Source organism: Macrotis lagotis, chromosome 6, assembly GCF_037893015.1.
Source record: "Macrotis lagotis isolate mMagLag1 chromosome 6, bilby.v1.9.chrom.fasta, whole genome shotgun sequence".
Lineage (NCBI taxonomy): Eukaryota > Metazoa > Chordata > Mammalia > Peramelemorphia > Peramelidae > Macrotis > Macrotis lagotis.
In genome coordinates this window covers 140,184,267-140,198,975 of record NC_133663.1, presented here as the reverse complement: position 1 = coordinate 140,198,975, position 14,709 = coordinate 140,184,267, and positions in this window count along the sequence as shown.

The following is a 14,709-nucleotide window of genomic DNA, read 5'->3' as shown; positions in this document are numbered from 1 at the left end:
TAATGGAATTCTCTTCCTACTCTCTACTTTCAGGAAATTATCAGTAATTAGTAAAGTACTTGACAAATGTAAAAATGCTTTACTGTATAAGCATTTTCATCATCGTCATTGTGTTCATCAAAACTGCTTTTTATCTACCTTTTCTACTGGTCAAAGACTTCTGATCCTAATAGATCTTCTTTTTGTAACCCTCGTTTCCTTTTCCAGAATTCATCTTCCTCTGTCTTGTTCTTTGTTACCTAGTCAAAATCAGCTCTTACTGTAAAAATAGTACACAATGAGGTACATGAAATGTTAGTGGTAAAGATTTAAGGATGACTCAGTAAGAAATATAAATCACTGATTTCCTCATAAAGCAAGGGAAGATTTGTGAATTCTTGAATTTTGAAGTTATAAAGATTATGGAATAGATATATATGTTCTCTAGCTGTATGATATATAAATAAAATTGAGAAAGATTTTAAAGTATTTTAAAATTTATTTTAAATCTTAAATCTTAGTATTCATTAAAATATTTCAGTTTCATAAATTATCCTTCATTTTCTTATTCATTTGTACATAAATTACTTGACTTATGACTCTTTTAGCTTAAAATCTCTGAACACTTTTAAATATATATTTTCTTTTACTTGTATGATATTTTCTGTCTCTGTAAGCTACTAGCAGCATACAGATCAATGATTTTCTGCATTATTTTTAGTTTGCAATTTCCAGGTCACTCATAAATGAATAGGGTTGGGCATTTTAATACATTTGCAAATAGACAAAATGACACATCAGTAGAGTTATTATTTGATCTGAAGGTCACCCATCTTCTTCATTGTCTATTTTTATTGCTAGCTAGATTTTATTCAGTGCTATGCACAATCAATGGCTTTCCATTACTGTGACAAGGTACTCCTTTATCCAAGCTTCAAAAGAGTTTGGCTAAGTTTCAAGTATTTCATGGTCTGCCTTTCACTCACACTTGCATATATTTGTGGCTCTGTATTAAGTGCATTTCACCATGAAGGTCAGTATAAAATAAAGTAATGAAATGGAATTTTAAAGAGAGATGCTACTGAAGAGATTGGTCAAGGAACCTGAATGACAAGATTAGAAAAAGAATATCAAGATGTAAAATAAGTTAAAAATACGTAAAAAAACACCAATAATGATGATGATGATGATGATGATGATGATGTCGATGATGATGATGATGATCATAGATATGATTTTAGGACAATGAATAAAGAGTGAACTTTGATGAAGTACTCTATCAACTACTGACAATGATAATTGAAAGAAAAATGGAAGAACAAAATTTAGTTATTTTCTATGAATATGTTCATTAATGAATTTTGTTTTAGCCTAGTTGACATTACAGAACTTTTAAATCAGCCATTTATTGTTGCATTCAATAGCACCAATCCTTGTCTCCCAATAAAGTGCTCAAAAAGGCTTCCAACAATGTGCTAGGGAATACTCACATGTTATATGTGACTTAGAATTTTTGTTTTGCAATTTATTTTTCTAATGATTAGATAACTCAATTTTATTTCTTTGATGGCTGTTATACTCTATGCCAAATACATATAGATATACAGAAATATATGCATATGTATAATTATACATATACACACATATATACACATATATACATAAAAATGTATATTTACATATACATAATATATAAATATAATCTTAACTGGAACCTCACAGCAACATTTTGGACTTCTTCCATATTATTCTCCCAAACTGTAGGTGTTCTCCTAGACTCTATAATAGGTTGTCTTTTCTTTGCTTTCCCCATTTTCTACCTTTACATTGCCATGATTTTATTAATTCAAATAGTTTCAATTATAACCTCTGTGCATTTGATCTTATAACTTTCTATCTATCTATCTATCTATCTATCTATCTATCTATCTATCTATGTATCTCTATCTCTCTCTGTATATATAAAGAGAAAAATATCTCTAGAATATCTCCTGATCTCTTATCCAGTATCATTATCTGTATATTATGATTTAAAAATATATGAGGGGAAGAATCATATTATCAAGTAAAATGAAGCAAGATCAATAAGCTAAAACTCTAACAATTGAGATATAATTGACAACAAAATAGGAATTTTGTGTAGGGAAAAGTGTTTAAATGGTAATACAGTCTTGCTATTGAAGAGCAGACAATATGATGAATTAGAAGATGAAAAATATCCTAATTTAGAAAAAAATTACACAAAGACTTCAGGAAGAAGAAAATTTAATTAAAGATCTTTGAATATAAGCACAGAGTCCATAGGGGAAATAGTAATATCAGACAGAAATATCAGAATAATTCTAGATGTCTATTAATAAATAAGGTGAGACAAAGAGAAATTAGTGAATATCTAAAGAAGAACATCCTGGATATTTCTAAGAGAGAATGGAATCATAACAAGGTGATGCTTCATGGTTCAAATGAGAAAGCAGAATTGTTAAAGTAGAATTTATGGTATCTTTTTAATAAGAACAATTGGAAGAATATAAAAACTTGAATTCTCATTGCAAAAATCTCACCCCAAAATGTAGAGGTCAACTAATTGTAAATTCGGACCCGAAAAACAATCTTGAAGAAAGGAAGGAAAAAAAAAGACAATAACATTGAAATGATCTTCATAAAACTTTGGAAACTTTGATATCAAAGAATTCATATGATTAAGTTAAGGAATATTTGTCCTTAAAAGGAAACCTATAAACATGTTCATCCTAATGCAAGAAATAATATAGGAAAACTACTAAAAACTGAACACAGAAAATATGATGATGATACTGATGTTTTTCCTTAGTTCTAGAAGAAGACTAGGATATCAGGGAGGTGATGCCATGAAAAGCACATGAATTGAATTTGACTGAGGAGGTGCTATACTACATCACCAGCCTCAATTTCTCCTCCAGAACCATCTCAGTCCAGTGACCAGATATGGAATATGGATGATGGGAGGTGGCCGTGGCTGTGAGGCAGTCAGAGTTGAGTGGTTTACCTAAGGTCAGACAGATAGTAAATATCTGAACTTGAACACCCATCTTCCTTAATCTAAAGCCACCGTACTACCTCCTGACAAGCAAAAGAATCCACAGATTGTAGTGGGTAGTTGTAGAAGATGAGGGGGATGCATGCTGCATCTCAAAGGCACAATGGTTAAATTTAGTGATTTCATTAATAAACTACAAATTCTGCAAAAAACTCACAAAAAGCTTTTCAAATAAATAGAAAAGGGAATTTGGATAATAAAAATATTTTTTTTCTGACCCCAATAGAATCTGTAAAAAGGACTGGAATAATTATGTCTGAAAAGCAAGAGTTCAATATGAGGAAAAGGAGGAATAAGAAAAAGAAAATATTTCACTTGAATTGGCAGGTTGAGTCCCCAAAGGATAGCTACCACTACACCCAGATTGTTCTTCATCCTTCATTTATGAAGGAATCAATGACAATATGAGAATGATGTCTGACAGTTCAAAAGGATTTAGGCATAGCTACACACAGTTATCAACCTCACTCTACTCTTCAGAGTCATCAAAGTCAGTGGCAAGACAGGAGTTAAGATGACTGTCCATGGCCCAGGATGTAATAGACGATTTTGTCCTTTTAAAATTGAGGTGTTGTTCTAGGCCTCATTTTGTCTGAGGCAACACCCATTCAATAACTAAGGCCAAGGTAAAAATTGAGACAAAAGATGCCCTTTTTAATTTTCAGAAGGGTAACACAAAAATATTCTAAATCACAAATGATTAGATAAATGCAAATTAGAATAGTACAGCGCTACCACCTCACAACTTTCAGATTATCCATTATAATTTTGACAATGAGTCACACACAATTATCTTCCAAACCCTCCAACATAGATGTATAAAGAGCATGTTTCTTTCATGTCATAAAAGTTATTTATTAAAAATGATAAGCACACACATTTAAATTGTTACCCACTATGGTTGGATCAATCCAATTTTTTCCTGTATGATAATTTTCAAACTTTGATATGATAGATGAACAACTTTAATCCTGTGATAAATTAGCATTTGATTAAATTTCTATTTTATCAGGATCAGTTTTTCATTTGGGAATTAGCAATTATGAAATCATCATGTTAGATCATGAAGGAGCCTTAATATCATCTGGTTTATCGCTCCCACATAAGATTTAAAAAAAATTGAATTTCTTTAACAGTTGAACAGATTTATTGAAGATTTCATAATAAATAGAGTTAGGAACAACTCTCATCCAGTATCCTCTTATTTCAAGAAAGGTAAGATGAAGATTTCTTTTCCGTTTTAGATCATTTATTTTACATAGGTATATTAACAAATTAATTTTCTAATGGTAGTTGCCAAATTTTTATTATTTCTCATTGGAGACAACAGACATTTCCTATTTCCTTATCCTGTCCATCAGATTTTACCTCCTTCTTGTGCATCTCATTCTAGTTTACAAAAGAAATCCCACTTTCCTGTTTTCTAAGTCATCTTAGAAGGTGAACACTCATAATTGTTTGTCTCTATATCTTATTAATATCCTTTATTTTTGCTCCTGGTAGACTATAATAAACAAATCACTAATTATATATTTATTTACTTAATAATAGAATAATAGCTGGAATTTATATTTGCTTTAAATTTCTCAAAACACATTCGATGCATTGTCTCCTTTAATCCTTATAAAACAGTGCTAATTAAATTATATAATTATCCCTTTTCTGAAAATGAGGAAATTCAGACTAGGAGATATAAGACCTGCAATGCTACTATTAAGGTAACAATTTGTCAAATAATATCATTTTCAATAAAAAGAATTACAATCTATTAGCAGCTATGTTGAAACATGTTTGAAGGTAGCTAGATCATAAAATCTATAGGGTACTGGGCCTGGAGTCAGGAAGAATAGAATTCAAATCTGGACTTATACACTTAATTATGTTAACCTAGGCAAGTCACTGAACCCTATTTGCTTCAGTTACCTCATGTATAAAATGATCTAGAAATGGCAGACAAGTTCAGTATCTTTGACAAATAGTATCACAGAGTCAGATGAAGTTGAAAAAACAAACAATAGAAATGTATATCAATGTAATTCTGTGGTTTAACTTCATATGTTTGTACAGATGATAAAAAATAAGGATAGTCGAAGTTGAGGGTGTTGAGGAAAAAAGATGAATATACTACACTATTGATAAGGTTGCAAATTCCTTGATCCATTCTGAAAAGCAATTTGAAAAGCAATGTGAAAACGTGACTATCTTTTACCGAAAGATTTCATTACTGGGGATAAAAAAACAATAATTATAACCTGGAAATAAAATAGGTTGCTATAAATTTGGCAGTGGTAAATTATGTTGTAGAATATGAAGGTGATGGAACAATACTTTGTTGTAAAAATACTTACTATTTTGCCAAATCACAAAAACAACACATCACAAGATAATAATGAATTTTTAAAGAGCAACAAATGACCAACTGAGGCTAAGGATTCTGTAAAGTAAATGCCTAAATTTATATGCAGAGAAGTTAAATAAAAATATATTTCTCTCCCTTTTTTTCCCAGAGATGTGGTACTATGGTTATCAAATGTTGCACATATTGTCAAATTTTTTAAGTGAGTTTCTTATTTTACTAAACTGATTTTTTCTTCTTGTTTTAAAAACATAGTAAAAAGTAAGATGGCTTTCTAGGAAATGGAGATGAGACATATAGGTGGAATGTAAGTCAAGGCAATTTGAAATATATTTATTTGGTACTTCCCATGTGGCAGATATTATAACTGTGCTAAATTTTAAAGATTGAAAGAGGCAAAATTCCTGCCTGCCCCAAAGGAGCTCACATTTTAATATGAATGTATACTGCTAGGTAAAAATAAGATATATGGGGATATATAAGATAAAAAATAAGGTATATGAAAGGGAATCTGAGATAGGATGTTACGGTTACCTAGTGACAGAAGTCTATAAAACTATGAGAATTAAAGACATGTTGGACAGAGACTACAAATATATGCATTTGGGAAATGGTATATTGGGTTTAAGGAACAAGTGTACTAGTGTTCTGTAGAGTGCATGGAATGGAATACTGTATAAGAAGAGTAGAAAAATAGGATATAACAGGCTATGGCAAATATCAAGTGTTAAAGAGAGGGGTTTATATTAGATCTTGGAGGTAATAGGGAACTACTGGATGAAGGCACTTATGATACAGATTATGCCTTAAAATTTATCTAGATATCTATGTCTCTCTCTGTGAATATGTATGTAGAAATAGGTCTAGATGTAGAGGAGACAATGAGTGGATTTTAAGTGAACCAGTGGAATGACTACTGAGAACAATAAGATCTGTGATACACTGATGCACTCCCTCTACATAAACTGGTTTTATTGAAGTGGTGGGCAGTCTTCATCTTCTCTATCTTAATGATCAAGTTTAATGAGTTCTTCTGACCAAATAATTTATTACTTGATAGTCAAACCTCTATTTATGACCTTCTCAAAACATGATTAGTCAAGTTCAAATAATAGATACACAATCTCTTACCAGATATGCACTTAAGACTTTTCTTGTTTATGTCCTTTAGAGCTCATATATACTTCTGGCAAAAAATCTTTTTGAATGATTAACAAGATAAACAACAATCAGAATAAGGTTTTTAGTGGAAAAATAAGGCAACACACTGGATAATGCAAAGATTGACACTGTAATGGGGAAAATTTTTGGATCTGGTGGTCTCCTTGATCTTCAATTTGAAGTAAACATATATTTCTTATAAATGATATTTTGGCATAAAATGATCAACATTCACGTAATTTTGGAGATAAAAAAGGTAAGTAAACACCCTAGTCTCTCTAAACGGAGAGAAAATATCTTAACTGCTTCTCCAGGTATCAAATTCCCATTACACTTAAAATAAACATTCAATTTTATAATGTGAAGACTTCCTATAGCACTTTATAGAATATCAAAATTTACTCATATTGTGCTTATATTATGGAATTTAAAAAATTAAGAGTCCATAGAGCTGATATGATTAAGCTTCCCTTCCAATGAATGAAATATTTTCACTATAATATATGTTTGAGAAATAGTAATCTAGGTATAATACATACAAGCACATACACATGGGTTTACCTCATTATAGACCATAATATATGTTCATAAGTTCTAGAAAGTCTTGCATCCTTAAGTTTTTTCTTGGTATATTGAACTCTATTTGCTATTTATGGTTTCAAAGATAATTTAGTTTGCAAAATAGTGTGGAAAGGTGCTCAACAATGCCCTCATGAGAATAAATGAAAGTAGAAAAATAACAGAAGAAAAAGAAGGAAAAGGAAAAGAAAGAAGAGAAGGGTATATGGAGAAGGATGAAATTGCTGACTAGAAGTGATAATAAATTTTGGATGACTGTTAGATGTGGATTGTGAGATTTTAAGAGTCACTATATGAGGATTGGCTATTTTTTGGAGTGATCATTAAAGTTATAATTATTGAGTCGTTATTAAAGTATGACTATGACTAGTCTTTTATTGTCTAACATCTTGAAAATAAAGGGTAGTTGTCATTATGGAATCAAGTTTTAGAGTATTAATTTTTTATTATATGCATTTTCTCCAGGTAAAAGGAATATGTGGTAACATTAATCTGTACCTTTTCAATTCATGTAAGATAAGAGTCATAATTCCATGTAATATGACAAAAGAAAGAGAAAAGAGAAAGTTGAAAGAAAAAAGAGAAACAAAGTTTGTTAAAATACACGCTACAAGTTAGTCTTCAAAAGATTCCTGATGCCAGAAAAATCAGTATTTGGACTCATCTCTCATTCTAAGGCCAAAAATTTATACATTTTATCATGCTGCTTCTGATAGTTTCACAGAATTTACATGAAATTTTATATAATTTAAATTTTATAATGTGGTAGGTAGTAAGTATAACATCTGTAAGATTTATTAATCTGTTTATTTTTAGTTAGCAAGACAGTACAAAATGCATAAAAGTATAACATGACTGACTAAATGTCAGATTATTAATATTCATCAATATAATTTTGATAAATGATAATGATGGATTAAAATAATAATTTTCTTTAGGTCTTGAAGAATAGTATAGAAGGAACAATATGATTCCAGTTTTATCTATAGACATAAAACAATTTTCATTTTCAAAAATCCTACAACCACTATCTCTGCCCCTGGGCTCCTAGGAAGAAGTGTTAGTGGATCAACATCTTTGTAAGTAGGATGGAAAGTATATAGAGATAACTGTCAGAAATCATACACAACACCAATAGCTCTGTCTGACCTTTTCTTTTTCATGCTGCTGGGCTATTAAGAGGTGAAATGATATATATAGAGAGAGTTAAGTATAATTTTGTGCAACTCAACATGATTCTTCAGAACTCCTAGAGAATATCTCTTGATAGTTCTTTCAATAAAAATTTAAAGTCTACTATTTGGTAATAGATATTTTTTCACATTTAAAGGAAAAGTAACACATATTTTCCGACTTCACATCTTAGACTCTGCTCCTAAGACAACTACCATTCACTGTCTCTGAACATTTCCAAGTCATCCACACCAAAACTCCTGTTACTCTTTAAGCCAACATTGTACTTTTTTCTTCCCTTTATATGTTACCTTTGAAAACTAGAATGTAAATAAGTTTATATAATGTTCTCCTCTGTCTCTGTCTCTGTCTCTGTCTCTGTCTCTGTCTCTGTCTCTGTCTCTGTCTCTCTCTCTCTCTCTCTCTCTCTCTTCTCTCACTCTCTTTTCCCCAATTGCAAACATTGTTCCACTTAAGGAGCTTTAAAATTGGTTCATCAGGTAAATATATTTAAGTCTCTTAGAGTCATTCAATTTCTTAGTGATTTATCTTTAGAAACTTCATCTGTAATGAATTTACAATAAACCAAAATTAATTTTTTACATAATAATTTTTACTTGCTTACATATTTAGGGATTCATATTATTTTATTCCTGTGGACCTCTGAATAGAACAAAACATGCAAACAAATGTAAATGTAAATTAAGGATTTATGCATATTAACATATTGTTTTAACATGGGCTGTATTAGAGTTGGAATAGGGATTGTGCCCATAAATTCATTTATGTAGAAAATTTCTTGGTGAAAAATTTCCCTAGATCTATACATGTTCTCATCTCTATGGCCTTAAAGAGTTAACTATGGAATGGAAAGGGTAAGTAACTTCTTTCTGGTCACGCAGCAAATATTTGTCAGAATTTATATTTTAATTTCCTATCACAGAAATCAGAAATCTATGACACGTTGCCTCTTAGATCAAACTTAGGTAATAATTGAATTATTGTTTAATGGTGAGGAATGGACTATAAGTACATCCTTTAAAACTTTTAAAAATTTGGTTGAATAATTTCACCCAGGGAAACGCATATTTTCATTTTTTGGGGGGGCTGTTCTATTTTCATGGTATATTCAAATCATTTAGAAGGGGATTTATAAATTACTTGCACTTTTGTGAAGTAGATAGTATAATGTAATTAACATTTTATATGTAAACAAATCATGCTCAGAAATTATGATAATAAGGGGCAGCTAAGTGGTGCTCCCTGGAGTCAGGAGGACCTGAGTTCAAATCTGAACTCAGACACTTAATAATTGCCTAGATGTGTCACCTTGGGCAAGTCATTTAACCCCATTGCCTTACATAAATAAAAAATAGATGATAATTAATAATAATAATGATGATGATGATGAATGGTTGAGAAAACTGACATCCAGGTCTTCTGATGTTGGCTTCAGTTTTTATTTTTGCTGTTCAATTGCTATGAGAGCAGGGGTAGGTATTATATCTATCAGTGATATTTAATGGCATTCATGGTGGTGTTAAGAAAATCTATTTAAAGGATATCTTTAATATCATGTTGGAACAAGAATCTTGGCTATAATATTCCTGGGGATTTTCATTTTGCAATCTTTTTCAGGAATTGATTGGTAGATTCTTTCAGTTTCTATTTTAATCTCTGGTTCTAAGATATTAGGGCATTTTTCCATGATAATTTCCTGAGAGATTTTGTCTAGGTCCTTTTTCATTTTTATAAGGACATCCAGGTAGTCTATGTTGGATCTATTTTCCAATAAAAATTTTCACATTGACTACAATATTAAACATTATTTTAAGTTGCTTTGTTTCTTGATTTCTTTTAAAGTAATTGACTTCCATTTTCTCCATTTTAATTTTCAAGGAATAATTTTATTGAGTTTTTGTATTTCCTTTTTAATTTGATCTATTCTACTTCATATTCTACTTCTCTTTTATTTCATTGATTCTTGTTATAATAAGGTATTCTCCTCACTGGATTTTTATGCCTCTTTTACCATTTTGCCTAGTCTTTTTTAAGTCTCATTTTTTCAATTTTTTTCTCTTTTACCAAGTTGTTGATAGGTTTTTCATGATTTTCTTGACTGAGTTTTTGTCTTCTCATTTTTTTTTCTCTACCTCTCTCACTTGACTTATAACATCTGTAAGCTCTTATTTTCTTTGTAGGTTTTAGATATAGGAACTTTTACTTTGTTTTCCTTTTTTTCTGAGTTTCAAAATAATTGCTTTATATGGTCAAATTTTTTTCTGTTTGCTTATTTTCCTAAACTGTTGGTTGATTTTAAATGTTTGGAAAAGTAGGGATCTACTTACAAGGGTGAAGGATAATTTTTCTCAAGATTCAAAGAGTTTGTGCAGCTATTTTTAGAGATAGTTCTAGGAACCTGTATGTTTTCAGTTCTTCCATGCTGTTATGATCTAAGTAACATTTATTTTACTACTCCCTTTCCCTGTTTTCTGATTTATGAGAAACCACAAGCATTCTATTTTTTTTTTCTGGAACTTGGCAGCTGGTCCCCATGCAACTGCGTTACCAAACTAATGCTCTTCTTTACCCAAAGAATGTCACCCAGATCTATGAACCAGCTCTGAATATAAGCAAAGCAATATAATCTTGCCTGTCTTAGCAAAGAGACTCTTGTAGTCTTTTTATGACCAGTTTTTCAAACTGCTTAATGTCTGTGATCTGGGAACTCTGGAAACAGTAGCCGCTCCAAATTGTTCTCAAGGTATGTTTTTCTTTTGCTTTATCTATAAATAAGGGAAAGAACTTTGAAGGAATTAAAATAGGGCTAAACCAAAACTCTAACTCTTTGAAGGTGATATGATGGTATACTTCCAAAATCCTAAAGAATTAACTAAAATCTAAACTCATATAAATGATTTGTATTTCTGTATATTAACAGCCCAACAGAAAGAGATGGAAAGAAAAATTCAATTTAAAACAACTGTAGACAATGTAAAATATTTGGGAGTCTACCTGCCAAGACAAATCCAGGATATATATGAACACAATTGCAACAAAATCATGGAAAAAGTCATATCTAAACAAATGGATAAATGTCATTTATTAATGGGTAGGTCAACTAATATAATGAAAATAACAATTTTACATAAAGCTACTTATTCGGTGCCATGCCAATTCAAACTTTCAAAATTATTTTATAGAGCTTAACAAAATAATGATAATATTGATCTAAAATAACTTAAAGGTCAAGGATATTTAGAGAAATAAAGGGAAAAATGCAAAAGAAGGTAGTCTAGCTGTACCAGATGTAAAATTATTTTATAAAGAAGTAATCATCAAAACTATTAGATTAGATAGTAACAGTGGTAAATAACTCCTGTAATCTACTAGTACATAAAATGAAAGATTCAAGTTTCAAACTTAAGAAACCACTATTTGACCAAAACTGTTCAGAAAATATAAAATAGATTGTGGAAACACCTCACACCTTATATCAAGATCAAGTGGAACTGGATACTTGATTTATATATAGCTAACTGTCTATCAGTAAATTTGGAGAACAAAGAATACTTTACTTGTCAGATGTATGGAGAGGAAAAGAATGTTATGACCAAACTAGACATAGAGAATATTATGAAATGCAAAATGCATTATTTTGTTTACAATAAGTTAAATTTTTATGCAAAACTATTTGAACTAAGATTGGAGGAAAAACAGAAACCTAGGAAATAATTTTTACAATCACTGTTTCTGATAAAGACCTATATAATATATACTATATATAAAACCGAGACAAATTGATAAGAATACAATTCATTCACCAATTGATAAATGGTCAAAAGATATGAACAGATAACTTTCTGATGAAGAAATTAAAACTATGTTTAGCCATATGAAAAATGTTCTAAATTACTATTAATAAGAGAAACACAACTTAAATAACTCTTAGGTCCATTCATACTTATATTGGTTAATCTTATAGAAAAAGAATATGATTAATGTTGGAAGGGATGTGGGAAAACTGGGATACTAATGCACTGTTGGTAGAATTTTTAACTGATCTAAATATTCTCCAGAATATATTGAAACTATGCCCAAGTACTCTAAATCTGTCTAGATACTTTGATTCAGAAATAACACTGCTAGATCTATGTCCAAAAGAGATCCTATAAAATGGTTCCACATATACAAAAATGTTTATGGTGGAAAAAAATTGGGAATTGAGAAGAAGCTCATTCATAGAGAACTGGTTGAACTTGCTGTAGTATAGGAATGTAATGGAATATGAAACTGCTATGAGCAATGATAAGCAGTTAGATTTCAAAAAAAATAACTTGGAAAGAGTTACATTAATTGAAATTGTGAAGTAAGAAGTACTAAGTGAACCTTGTACCCAGTAAGAGCAATATTGTGATGATCAACTATAGTAAACTTTTCTTTTCAATGAAATGCAATGAACCAAGAAAATTCCAAAATACTTATAATGGACAACACTTTCTACAAAGAACTACATAGTTTGAATGCAGATCAAAGTAAATATTTTCACTTTTTAAATTTTTTTTCTTTTTTTCTTTCTTCTGTTTTTCTCCCTTTTCCCAGAGTCTTTATTCACAAAAAAAATGCGGAACTATCTTCAACACATTTGTACATGTATAACCTATATTAGATTGCTTGTTGTCTTGCAGAAGGGGAAGGGAAGATAGGAAGGAAGGGAGAAAAATTTGGAACTGAAAATATTTGATCTTAAAAATAAATGTGATATCCTACCCCAAAGGAAATTTGAAGTGGAAAGGGATGGGAGAAAGGGAGGGGAGGGGGTTGAAGTTAAAAGAGGAGTGGGAGAGAGTAGTCAGATGTAATGTACATTTGAGGAGGGATAGGGTGAGAGAGAGAGAGAAGAATAAATGGTTATGGTTACTTTTATCACATGACTACTGTAGTACTGCTTTTCATGGCTACTCATTTTAACCCCATCAAATAACTTGCTTTGACATTATGGGGAGTGGTGTGGTGTGGGAGGAAAGGAGAAAATTTGGAACTCAAATTCTGAAAGTAATGTTGAACCTATAGCAAAATTGATCATATATTAGGGCACAAAATCCTTATAATGAAATAGAGAAAGGCAGAAATAGTAAAGACACACTTCTCAGACCATGATACAATAAAAATTACATGTAATAAAGGGTCAAGGAAAAAACCAAGCAATAATTGGAAATTAAATAACTACCTTAAATAATGAGTGGATCAAACAACAAATGATAGAAATCATAAATAATTATATCCAAGAAAATGAAAATAATGAGTCATCATACCAAAATTTATGGGAATCAGCCAAGGAAGTTTTGAGGGAAAACTTTATATCTCTAAATGCCTATATGAATAAAATAGAAAAAGAGGAGATCAATGTACTGGGTGCACAACTTCGCTAGAAAAAGAGCAAATTAAAGGTCCCCAAATAACTACAAAATTAGAAATTCTGAAAATCAAAGTGGGAGAATAATAAAACTGAAAACAAGAAAACCAATGATCTAATAAATAAAACTAAGGGTTGTTTAATGAAAAAGTCAACAAAATAGACAAATCTTAGTTAATCTAATTTTTAAAAGGGAGATAATGAAATTACCAGTATCAAAAATGAAAAGGGTAAACCAACACCCAATGAGGAAGAAATTAAATAGATAATTGAACTATTTTATGGAACTGTATGCCAATAAATTGGATGACCTGAGTGAAATGGATATTTACAAAAGTACTAACTACCCAGATTAACAGAAGAGGAAATAAATTACTTAAAGAACCCTATTTCAGAAAAAAGAAATTGAAGGAGCTAAGCTCCTTAAGCAAAATTGCTCCCTAAGCAAAATTCAACAGGTCCAGATGGATTTACAAGATTTACCAAACTTTTAAGGTACAATTCATTCCTATTCTAAATAAACTAATTTAAAAAATAGGAGAGAGAGCCAAGATGGCTACATGAAGGGATGTAGTCTTAGGAGCTCTCTGATAAAACTCATATGCTAAGGACTCTAACTAAACTTTTGAGAGACAGAACTCACATAGGGACCCAGTGAGGCAGTTCTCCTACTCAAGGTAACCTGGAAAAGAGCAGAAAGGCTCTGCTCCCTGGGGTCGGAGGGGCGGCCCGCCAGAGGGGTGGCCTGCCAGAGCAAAAGAACTTCAGCCAGAGAGGCAGCCCCAGGGTGCTGGGAGCTGTGGCTCACAGCAGCGGGGGAGTCTACTGAGTTGCACCCCGGGGAGCACCGGGCACAAAGTGGGGGAGCAGCAGGGAACCTCTGCAAGAGTGAGCATGTGGAGCCCAGGCCTCAGGGCACACAGCCAGCAGCTTGGTCTTTTCCCAGGACTGATCCAGGAAACAGAAGCA